At 28.9% G+C, this 10,476-nt stretch overlaps 1 long non-coding RNA gene across 1 annotated transcript; it reads left to right on the plus strand.

Moving 5' to 3' along the window:
• The first annotated feature begins 601 nt into the window (after window positions 1-601).
• On the plus strand, window positions 602-4,570 carry LOC136086743 (uncharacterized). Its single transcript, XR_010641546.1, has 3 exons — window positions 602-3,970; window positions 4,040-4,108; window positions 4,404-4,570. It is a non-coding gene; the product is annotated as an uncharacterized LOC136086743 (long non-coding RNA).
• The last annotated feature ends 5,906 nt before the right edge of the window (window positions 4,571-10,476 follow it).

Here is a 10,476-nt window from a genome sequence, read left to right on the forward strand (position 1 = left end):
CATGTATAACTGCATGCATTTGAAAGCATTTAATTTAATTTATATATTACTTTAGATTGTATTACTTTTAATACTGGACCCAGAGACTTTTTTCCCAATTACACTGTGGTACTCCAGATTAAAAATTGAAAAGTTTATGTAAATAACCTGTTTTTGTTCCTCAATGTACTTCGTAAGTCCCTTAAGTTTTATGAACCTTATTATATATAAAGTTAAAAGTTTTGGAGCCTAAAAAAAGTTACAGAAACCTCCCTATCTCCCCCCTATTTTAATATTTTTTTTTAATAAAGAAAATTTGACTTTCAAACCAGCATTTCTTTGTGGGACACTGCAGTGTCCCATGCATGCATGCTTGGTTTTTGACAACTTGCATCAGTCAATTGTTTGCATTTGAACTTGCATCAGTCAATTGTTTGCAGATAATATACTCAATAACTTTATTCAAATATCATATGAACATGTTAGAGAATGTTTATATGATATTTGAACATCACAAATTTAATGATATTGTTGTGATATGTTATATAAATAATACCATAATAGATTATGATATGATAATAAGATAGGATATGAAGGTAATGATCAAAGAATAAATTTACTTATAGAGATTTAGATGTTTGTTTATTAGTTTCAGAATATTATATTATGTGTGACCGCGGCTTTCTATAATAACAGGCCTTGACATCGCGCAACAAAGTTGTTAAACTGAAGGCCAATTTCTAATACTGTGTTTACATTTTCATCTTTTAACATTAGGCGAAAGTTTGTGTTCACGCTTTTTTAATAAATCTTTAAAATTTGATTGGTTTATAAATTAGATAGCGCAACTTCAAGACGATAACGTTGTAAGGTTCGAGGCGTTGACATTGTAAGGTAATAATATTGTCGATAAGTTTTTTTAATAATTAAAATGCCTTAATAATGCCTTTAAAATGCTGTGTATCTCTTTGCAAGTCGAACTATTTCAACAACAACAAAAATATCAATTTATACAACTACAACTACAATATCAATTGCAACTACAACAAAAATATCAATACTCAACTACAACAAAAATATCAATTTATAAATTCCTGAAGAATCTAGAGGAGAGAAAAAGATGTAGTGAAGCTGTCCCAAAAACTGGTTTTATTGTTACAGACTATACAGCAGTATGTCAACTGCATTGGCCAAATGAAGCACCTTTTGAAAGCAAATATGGGAAGCAACGACCTTTAAACCCACTATCTGTTTTTAAAAATATTCCGCCTAGTTGTTTAGCCACACCAGCAAGTAAAGTTAGAAAAACTGTAACTTCAAGCGGTTTTCGAAGCATTTTACCAGATAAGTTAAATGATTTTCTAAAAGAGGATGAACTTATATTTGACGATATTCAATCTTTGTTAAGTGATAATAATGATGTTATTATTTTCCAGCTTAATAAAAAAAGTTTACACATACAATCAAAATGTACAAACTTGGTGTTCCATTATTTATTTTAGTAATTATCAATGATTATTCATTTGTAGCTAACCATAATGGCACAACTTGTAATATTTCATCTTTAGCTGTAAACAAATTAAAGTTAATAAAAACAAAATCATCTTTATTTGAAGCAGTTAGATTTTTAAAAAATAAAGAAAGTTCACTTCAGTCAAATATTCTATTCGAACACCTTAATGCTATGAGAAAAGTTAATGTTGGTGAAGTTTTATATACTTCAGATATTATATGTAGAGCATATGAGTATTTTGCTATGCGACGAAGTTTATATGATTGTTTGTGTATTGACTTCAAAAATAAGCTCAATGGAGGACCTAAGTTTCATAAATAGTATTTTTATGAATTTAAATCCATTGAAAAGAACTTCCATACTACTAATTGATTAGGTCTATGTCAAAGCTTCATTACTTTACCAAAGAGGTGCTTTGTTTGGTCAAGCAGTAAACTACCCTGAAAAGTTAGCTAAAACAATTTTATCATTTATGATTAAATGTGTTTTTGGAGGTCCAGAATTTATATGTAGAGCTCAACCTGTTTCAAGTTTTTCCTCTGAATTTCAGTTTGCTCAATGTCAACAAATTGTTGATACGATAAATAATATTGAAAATAGTAATAATTACTGATGGTAACCGTGTAAATTAAAGATTTTTTGGAATGTTTAAAACAGTTGATAGTAAACCATGGTTATCAACATCAGGTATATATTTATTATATGATTATGTGCATCTCTTAAAATCTATACGAAACAATTGGTTGACAAAAAAGACTGGCGAACTTCAATTTTTGAACAATAAAGAACTGGCTTTGGCTAAGTGGAGTGATTTAGAAACTTTTTATAAAACTGAGTGCAATAGTCTTTTTAAACTCTCTAAACTTACAGCTAAATCAGTTTATCGAAAAACAATAGAAAGACAATCTGTAAAGTTTTGTTTGTCTGTTTTTTGCGAAGAAACATTAACTGCATTAAGAACGCATCCAGAGATTGAAAATAAAGCATTTGAAGGTACTGCTGTATTTATTAAAAAAATAATTTTTTTTCGAATGTTGTTAATGTCAAAGCACCTGGTGCTGGCATTCGGTTTAGAAATGAATTATGCGGAGAAATCCACTCAGTTGGTGATCAACAGTTACAACTGCTACGAGATATTGCTGAACTGTCAAATTTTATGAAACCTACAGGTAAGCGTGTAAAACAGCTTACGCTAGATACTAGTATTGCAATAGCGCATTCATGTTATGGCTTTATTGATCTCATAGAAACTTTGTTGAGTAATGGAGCAAAGTATGTCTTATTAGGTTGGTTTTCAACAGATCCACTTGAAAAAGCTTCGACAGGGATCTGGAGGTACTTAATTTACAAACGCTAAATCTGTAATTGAAAAAATTAATATTCAACATACTAAATTGATATTACAACTTGACATTCCTGTTGATGGTATCAATGGTCATACTTGTGACATATGTTTTAGAGATATTTTTACTGATGAAAAAGAACTTCTGGATAATATACATGATCTTGAAAGCTCAGTTAATAAATCTACATTAGTGGCTATAGTTTACATAGCTGGCTATGTGCAAAAAAGCGAAATAAAAATTTATGATAATTCTACCAATTATTATTATAAATATGGAAGTTATCTGTATAGCCTAAACAGAGGCGGACTTGAAATTCCTTCTGATACTCTTTTCTAATGGTCAATATTTTGCTTTTTTTTTTCAAGGTGCTACTGACCCTTTATGCAGAACATTTTGTGTTACTCAGTTTCAGTTCATTGCTGCTAAATATAAATATAAAATCACAAAAAAACAATGCAGAGTATATTCTAATATTCTGCTATAGAATTACTCACTAATTACCACTTCCAAAATACTAAAGCTATCATAATTTATGTGAAAATTAGTTTTGTAATTTATTATGCTATTTACTTGTAATGTTTTTTATTTTCTCATTAGCCTATATGTCTCTCAATATGTTTGGATTTGTAAATATTTACCCTGTTGAGATATATTGATAAAACTTTTTTTTTGCTTGAATCAACTTTTGTTGGTGTTTTTTATTGTTGGTGATTTTTATTGTTACCATTTATAGCAAAATAAATTAAAAATACAGTTATCTTTCTAATATATAGATATATACTTTGATATGGTTCTGCTTGTTATTGATACTATTTAATAGTACATAAATATTCTTAATGAAATTTGAAATACGAAAAATATGATTATCTTTTAACAATTTTTTGGTTTTCTTTTTATATTTCCGTCTTTACTAGAGATTATTATTAGAAAACATAGACTGCCATTACACCCTACCTAATATAAAAATATATCAATATAAGTAAAAGTGAAAGTTTAATCGGCCTTCAGTTTTTACAGCATTTTGCGCGATGTCTAGGCCTGTTACTATAGAAGGCCGTGTATGTGTGACGAAAAAGTAATGATACTTTTGCATCCAGTGGCTATTGCATCCAACGTCTACATCATTGAAAAAGTAGGTTTTCACATTTTTGTTTTTGTTTTTTTGTTTAACTACTTATCCTAATTGATCACTTTTTTTCAGGATTCTCCTCATGGGTTCAAGGTCATTACGCATAATATGTGTTCAATTACCCATAATACGTTAGTCATTGTAAGTAATAAATTAGGAAATAATTATTTGTGAAATATTGTAGTCAACCTGGCTAATAATTAAAATTGCTCGACTAATAAGGTTCCTTATTAAAATTGCTCTCTCTCTCTCTCTCTCTCTCTCTCTCTCTCTCTCTCTCTCTCTCTCTCTCTCTCTCTCTCTCTCTCTCTCTCTCTATATATATATATATATATATATATATATATATATATATATTTATATTTATATATATATATATATATTTATGTTTATATATATATTTGTATTTATATTTTTTTTTTTTTTAAATTTGAAGAAAGTTAGAAGATACTAAAAACCTTGGTATTATGCAAGCCGATGCGATTTAATTAATTCAATCGACAAAAAACGGCGTGTAAATCGCAAAAGAAAAAATAATTTTAATATTCATTTTGGATGTATTGATTAATAGCATTTATTTTAAAATAAATTCATTTTGCAACACGTTTTTTAATTTTATAAAATTTCGTCATAACAGTTTAAGGTAAATCCCACATAGGTTATAGGTGGAAAACATCACATGTAAAAGATCAAAAATGCTACACATTTTGAATACCAAATGGGATAAAGTACCAAATACCAGATTAAGTTAAGCCTCTCTGAAAGCTTCGATGATTAATTTGAAATTACTATTTAAGTAATTTTTAAATTAAAAGAATTTTAAAAATTATCATAGAAGCATTCGGACTTTCATTTGTCTAGTATTGACTACTTTTATACCATTTGGATTAAAATATGTGGCATTTAAGATCTATAACATGTCGTATTTTCCACCTATATCCCATGTAGGATTTAACACATAAAACCCATATGGGATTTGCCATATGAAACCCACATGGGACAAAATAATAATCCCCATATGGGTTACATATGGTAAAAACCCACGCGTATCCCATATGGGATTTACCATATGGAATCCATGTGGGATTTACCATATGAAACCCACATGGGACAAAATAATAATCCCCACATGGGTTACATATGGAAAAAATCCACGCGTATCCCATGTGCGCTTTTTCACTGGGTATCACGAAAAATCAAACTAAAAAATTTTTCAAATTTTTTTATACATATTTTTATTATCTAAATGCTTTTAATAGAAAACTCATATCAATAACAACTCTTCAAACAAAATGAATCATAAATATATGGCCAATTTAGGATGAAAGAACCATTTTTATAGCTTTTTTGTGCTGGTCTGTAAAATCTGGGTCTGTGTTTTATATAATCTATAAAATGTTGTACTTGGGAAGGAAACATTTTCAGCATATGGTTTTTGCATATTTTTTGTTCCGCTTGACGAGCTCTTTCTGATTATATAGGTTTTTATTTAGTTTCCTAATTTTTTTTTTGCTGGCTCTACTAAGTTTGACGCCATGGGTCCTGGCCCCAAATGTGAAAAATTTTTCTTCTTAGTTTTAACCTAAAAACAAATTAAAAGCAAAAATTTGCCCTAACACGCTTGTGCACACGAAGTACACAGTGACCCTCACTATTATCCGTAACCTTACATGTTTTATATTATTTTTTTTCAGCGAAAGTACAATGCTTAGAGCGCAATATGTTAATCCAATTCTTTTCTATTTTTATAAAATAGTCTCTCCTAGTATTATTACTGAATATTTTTGTGTTATTAGCACTATTATTCCGAAACACTTATTGAAGCTCGATTATCTAATGCCTTTTGTTCTAGGCGAATGGCTTTGGGATTGAATCCCCGTGGTGTTTATCTTTTATTTTTAAAATGAGTATGTGGTCACTGCCCCTTCTCTTTTCTTTTCAGTCCTTAACTCTCATCTATGTCATCATGCTCAGCACAAAATAAGTTTTTATTACGCAAGATAAATTCAAAACAAACTGAGCAGCTGTTCAGAATGACAAATCAGTATTGATAATAACATTAAAAGTAAAGTCTAAAATTGAAAAAGATTTACAAACATAAATTGTTAATATATTGTTTATCTGTTAACATTTACTAACTGTTTGTGAACTTTTTCCTTTTAACCTGTGATATGGAAGATGACTACTCTACTACTTCTTATAGGTAAATTTTTAAAGAGGATAACTGTAGTCAAAAATTTGTTGAATTTATATATTAAATTGTTAATTTATTTAAAATCGTCATTCTTTAAATATAAATTTGGTAACTCACAACGAAACATCTTTTAAGTAACCAAAAGTTAATGCCACTCATCTATTGATACTGACCTAAATTATCGACACAGTTATAATCGTAACTCAAAAGACCTTGAAATAAGAAGTCATATTTCACAACTGCAAAGGAGCACACAGATTTGTATTAGATTTTTATCCTCAATGCACAATATAGCTGTTTAAAATTTAGGTTCTTATCATTTTATTTAAATTTTCCTTGATTCAGAACTTTATTTGCAAGTTTTGAGATTTTATATAAATCTGCAGTTAAAATACTTGCCTGTTTAACTGTAACATCATCTTTGAACAAAGTATACTCAAATGGGGGAAGTCTGGACAGTTTATCGCTTATCGTTTATAGTTTAAAGTAAATCAACAAATCCATAAAATAAACTTTTTTAAAGTTATTTTTATCTTCTGATAGCAATCTATTAAATCTTTTAAAATTACTTGCATGATTGCAAAATCATGCTAGTAATTTTAAAAGATAGTCACAGTTTTTATGGTTTTATTTCTCAATAAATTACTATAAATTTTTACAACTGAGGCAGTTTTTATTATCGACGGAATGTTCCTATTATTTAATGAATGTTCTTAACAATTTTCTATTGAATACCCTTTTTGAAAAGTTCAGACTTAAGTTTTTTTAGTTCAAAGCTCAGAGAATTCTGTATATTTCTGTAAATAAATTTAATTAAATATTAAACAGATATTTTGCAACATTTTGGGCCAATTTGGAGTAATGATTTTGCATATTATATTGTGTCAATATTACCAGAATGTGCTTTCGATAAAGAAAGCAAGGGAAAATTTTTCCAAATAATTTTTAATGATGTTATAATGTATGCTTTAAACATGGAAGTATACACTACATGGAAGTATGCACTAAAATAATGCATACATATTAGTGTTTTGTGATTTCTACTTTATTATTTTTTAAGTTCTTCAAAAACTAAACCAAAAAGATTCTGCAGGATTTTGTAATTAAGTAAGAAAGTGTTCAAACATACATATCGTCGAGGATAGTGCAAAACCGCGTAACTAGCATTGGATAATACCGTGTATCTACAGTACATTTTTTTTACTGGAAAAGTTTAAAGTTCAAATTTTTATTTATTTTAACAGATTTTGGTTTCATTTTAGTATAAAGAGCATTATTCATGTTTTTTGTAATGTCAACAATAGATATTTGTTGTTAAAATTATTAACATCCAAATATATTAGCCAATGCTAGTTACGCGGATTTGCACTATCCCCGACAATATGTAGGGCATTTTTATGACTATTACAAAACATTATGTAATGATAATAGACAACTCTTGTAAAAAAACTTCATATAGGTTCTCAGCAACTTGTATAATAACCTCAATAACTTATAGTATGAAAGTTTTATTATATAGCATCTTGTAAAATAAAATATAATTACTTTTTAACATTTGGTAGCTACATATCGTAGCAGCAATGTATTTAAAGTTGTGTGCTCAATATTTTTTTAGTATTTACAATGTTAAACATTCTGTAACAGAATGACCAGATGACTACTTGTAATAGTAATTTTTCCATGACAATTGGAGGAAGAGTTTGTATTGCTTATAATCTTTTATTAAAAAAGATCTTTCAGCATGCTCTTCTTGCTTAATTAATCAGGGTTTTTTAGTCTGCTCTACTTGAATTGTAACAAGGAGTTTTGTACCAATAAAGAAGCTTTATATCATAAAATTTCAAGAAAAAAATACTTTAAAACAAGGCTTGTTTTAAAGTACTTTCTTCTTGAAACTTTTGTGCACATATAACAGATGACTTAGTTGGCATATAGTTTTGAATATTTACAAATAACTTTATCCTTTAAACTTTTTATGGTTTGTTGACATTAGCCTTAAATAAATCAATACATCTTGTTTTAAATTGTTTTATAAATAGCCAACAATACAACATTCAATGTTTTTTGTTCTACTAATCGAACTTTAATTTTATATTGTATAAATTATACAATTATACTGTATAATTACTACTCTTTAATTCACAACCGCAAAAAACTGGCCTTTCTATTTATTCTGCTTTTGGAATTTTTTAATCCATTCCTTTTTTTCACATTTTCAATATTATTCCGGAAAGTCCCTTTTCGATTTTATTCCGTTTTTCACAATTTCGATATTATTCCGGAAAGTCTCTTTTCGATATTGTTCCTTTTTTCACAATTTCGATCTAATTCCGTTTTTAAAATTTTCAATACTATTCCTTTTTTCACAACTTCGATATTATTCGGTAAGTCCCTTTTCAATATTATTCTCTTCTGAGCTATTTCGAGATTATTTTGCTTTTCGGATTTTCGATACTATTCCATTTTTAACAACTTTGATGTATTCTCTTTTTCGATATTATTCCGAAAAGTCCCTTTTCGATATTATTCCTTTTTTCACAATTTCGAGATTATTCTGTTTTTCGGATTTTCGATACTATTCCTTTATTTACAATTTCGATGTTATTCTTAATTTCGATGTAATTCCAGAAAGTTGCTTTTCGAGATTAATCAGTTTGACTGTTTTCGATACTGTTACTGCTAGTCAAAACTTTCTTTATAGAAACATCTTCGCTCTAAAAATTTTACGCCGCTATTGCATATAGAGCATGTTCGGTTTCCATGCTAAATGCATTTGTTTCTATCAAAATTAAATTTCTTTATTTGGACTTCAGCTGGACCGAATCGAACTGCGTTTTTAGAAAGTTTGCTCAAAGCTCTGTTTTTACTTGTCCAAAAGTTAGGTTTAAGTATTTCGCAAAAGTTAGAATTTTAAAAAAAGAATTTTTTTCTTAGAGTCTTCAATGACAACAACTATAAATTCACAACAGTTTTTTAGATAACAATGTAAACGTTCTGGTTGGCGCATGCGGACTCAATCTATCACTTGGTTGGATAAAGGGACAACTTTCTTCATCAGCCAAAGGCGCCGCAAATACATTAATAAAACTTGCCACTGATTGTTATTGAGCATCTTAGCTTTGTGGTTGTGCAGACGGAGGATAGTGAAATTTTCGACATCATTTTCTAAAAACCCTGTCGAGATTATTATCTAAAAATGCAAAAACTTGTTTCCAAAGCTACTTCATTTGAAAGGGTTCCAGTACCGCTAGTTTCTCTTAATTCCGAATTACCATTGAATTGCGGTGGAGAAACAATCTGGTTTCTGGATGAATATATTTGTTTCAATAACTTTGCTGTCGAGAACTACAGGTCTGTCGAGAACTACAGTACAGAGATGTACGAGAACTACAGGTCTGTCGAGAACTACAGGTATTGTCGAGAACTACACGCCTTAATCAATAGTTTAGAAAGCCTCAGGTACTGACATAAACTAACAATTTAATTTTCATCTTTAATGTGAAAAAATAGTTCGACTGAATAAAATAGGAAAATCATTTTGTCTACATATATACTCCTCAGAGAAAAATACTTCGAAAAAAGTTGCGCATCAATTGTTGAGGCATTATTTTGAAGATAATTATTTTCTACGCGATGTTTTAAACAAGTTTATTGAAAGACTTACGAATCGGTGTTTTAAACAAGTTTATTGAAAGACTTACGAACCGATGTTTTAAACAAGTTTATTGAAAGACTTACGAATCGATGTTTTAAACAAGTTTATTGAAAGACTTACGAATCGATGTTTTAAACAAGTTTATTGAAAGACTTACGAATCGATGTTTTAAACAAGTTTATTGAAAGACTTACGAATCGTATGAAGGAAAGGAATATCCAAAATATTGTGTTGAAGTCCATCAACGTACTTAAATATTTACACTATGAATTTTAAATATGGTTTATAGAGGAGATTGGACAAAAAAAAATCAAACCAAGATCAAAATTCTTTGCTCTTTGGTTTGCGTTACACTCCTTTTCAAAATATAACATGAGAGCATTTAACTAATCCCGAATTCTGCGAACTGCATTGTGCATAGTAAGACACTATATTTTGTCCTTAAAACAAAATGTTCTAAACTTTCTGCGTATATATAAACCTTTAAATTCAGCCCTCCTATTAGAACTGAGTTATGCGCACAAAATATAGTGTTAACTTTCCAACTTCATTTAATAAAATTTTTTCTTTTAGAATTGTCTTTCTTACTTCCACCATGAACATTTTTTTAAATTTGAAACATCCTGAGAAAATAAAAGAACTAAGTGATTGAATTTACTA

Source organism: Hydra vulgaris, chromosome 11, assembly GCF_038396675.1.
Source record: "Hydra vulgaris chromosome 11, alternate assembly HydraT2T_AEP".
Taxonomy (NCBI): domain Eukaryota; kingdom Metazoa; phylum Cnidaria; class Hydrozoa; order Anthoathecata; family Hydridae; genus Hydra; species Hydra vulgaris.